The following is a 2,708-nucleotide window of genomic DNA, read 5'->3' on the forward strand; positions in this document are numbered from 1 at the left end:
TATTTCGCGGACCCTAAGCTAGCAAAGCTCCTGCATTGGCATGCGTACAGGGAGGAGAAGACGCGAGAAGATGACGGAAATGATCCGGAGATAAATAAAAAAGACAAGATGCTGAGTCACCCTAAGGATGCGAGCCAGTGGCAAGCGTTGAACTTTGAACACCCAGAATTTGGGGATGATCCAAGGAACATTGTGCTGGGCGCGAGCACCGATGGAGTCAATCCGTTTGGCAACTAGAGAAGCACACATAGCACCTAGCCTGTGTTTGTGTGGATGTACAACCTTCCCCTTGGTTGTGCATGAAGAGGAAGTACATTCAGATGAGTATGCTAATTGAAGGATCGAAACAACTAGGGAACGACATCAATCTGTATCTGGGGCTGCTGAAAGAGGAGCTAGACACGTTGTGGAAAACGCCAACCAATACGTGGGATGCCGCAGAGAAAGAATATTTCCCTATGAGAGCCGCACTGCTCACGACGGTGCACGACTATCTCGTTTACGGATATGTCGTGGGGCAGGTGGTCCACGGATTTTCTGGATGCGTCAGGTGCATGGATGACACAATGTATCGCCAGCTAGATAGAGATATCGGGTCTTCGAAAACCGTGTTCATGGGACATCGAAGGTGGCTTCGCGACGATGACCCATGGAGAAAACGCAAGGATCTGTCTGATGGTGAAACCGAACCCCGATGACGCCCGCATACGAGGAGCGGCGAGGAAATAGACGAGCTGTTGAAAAATTGGAAAGAGTGCCCGGAGCCGGGAAAGAAGCGAAAGGCGCCAGAGCCGCTGCTAAAGGTATGGAAAACGAGGTCTGTTTTCTGGGACTTTCCGTACTGGAAGATCCACCTTGTGCCTCATAGCCTTGATGTCATGCATATCACGAAGAACGTTTGCGAGAGTCTGCTTGGTACCCTGCTCAACATGCCAGAGAGGACCAAAGATGGGCCGAAAGCAAGGGCAGACTTGAAATCAATGGGCATTAGGGAGGAGCTTCACGCTAATGATGATGAGGCGAAGCAGGACACGGAAAGTTGTCGCAAAGGCAAAAAGGCCAAGAAGACCGGAAATGACTACCCTCCTGCGTGCTTCACTCTAAGTCAGGAGGAGATTGAGAAGTTTTTCACCTGCCTCGTAGGAGTAAATCTTCCTTACGGTTACGCAGGGAAGATAAGCAGATACCTAGACTCAGCGAAGCAGAAGTTCAGCGGGATGAAGTCTCACGACTGTCACGTGCTAATGACGCAGATACTTCCAGTTGCAATCCGTGGGATCATGGACGCGCACGTCTGTGAAATGCTATTTGGCCTATGCAACTTTTTCGACGTCATCTCTCGGAAGTCGGTTGGCGTGAGGCAACTCAGAAGGCTACAGGAAGAGACCATGGTGATAATATGCGAGCTTGAGATGTACTTCCCGCCCGCATTCTTCGATGTTATGATGCATCTGCTGGTCCATATCGTGGAGGATATCATCCAACTTGGGCCGACATTCCTGCACAGCATGATGCCGTTCGAAAGGATGAATGGTGTCATCAAACGATACGTTCGCAACATGTCACGTCTAGAGGGAAGCATAGCCAGGGGCTTTCTGACCGAAGAGTGCATCTCCTACTACACGAATTATCTAGGCATCGAGAACCCCGTTGGTCTTCCCGTCAACAGGCACCTCGCCAGGCTCGCTGGATGGGGTCACCGCGATGGTCGCCACGAAATGCATGTCGACTTCGAGGGTCAACTCGCCGACTTTGAAAGAGCAAACCTAGTCGCGCTACAACACATAGACGTGATCGATCCTTGGTGGTAGAGCACAAAACCTTTATTGATAAGACGTACAATGACCGAGGCCAACAGAGGACAGACAGAGATATAATCAAAGAGCACAAGTCATGTTTCACGCGTTGGTTCAAGGAGAAGCTTCTGTCGTACCCTTTACATGAGGATTCTTCCGCGGAAGAAAAACTCATATTCGCCTTGTCACTAGGCGCCGAGCACAACCTGATGACCTATGAGGCGTACGATATCAACGGCTACACATTCTACATCGAGGACAAGGACATGAAGAGCGATGGTTATCAGAACTCTGGGGTAACAATGGAATCCTACACCGGTAACGACAAGGACATATACTACGGAAGGATCAAGGAGATCTGGGAGCTGAGCTATGCTGGAGAGAAGGTCCCGATGTTCCGTGTCAGATGGGCCAAGAGTGTCCTAAAAGAAGACCGGTATTTCACCACCATGGTTATACCCGAAGCCAAATCCAAGACCGCGGGCGCAAACGTCACCGCGAAAAATGAGCCATGGGTACTGGCTTCCCAAGTGGACCAATGCTTCTTCATTACCGACTCGTCAAATCCCAGCCGTGTTGTCGTGAGGAGAGGCAAGAGGAAGATCATCGGAATGGATGGAGTCGCCAATGAGCAAGACTTCGACAAGTACGGCGACCCGAAGATGGAACATCACTACAAAAAAAGTCACATCCGTGACATTTTGGGCCGAATGAATTTTTTTCTGTCATACGTATGACACTTCTATGACAATAATTGTGACAAAACCCGGTATCATCATAGATGTGGTGGGCTCCTACTTCTATGACAAAAAATCATGACAGAAAATGGGCTTTTCGTCCTGGGCGGGCCGGAGACGCAGCTGCATGACATTCTTTGGGCCGTCCATGACGGGAAAAACCGTGGTAGAAGCG

The sequence above is a fragment of the Triticum aestivum genome, chromosome 7A, assembly GCF_018294505.1.
Source record: "Triticum aestivum cultivar Chinese Spring chromosome 7A, IWGSC CS RefSeq v2.1, whole genome shotgun sequence".
Classification (NCBI taxonomy): domain Eukaryota; kingdom Viridiplantae; phylum Streptophyta; class Magnoliopsida; order Poales; family Poaceae; genus Triticum; species Triticum aestivum.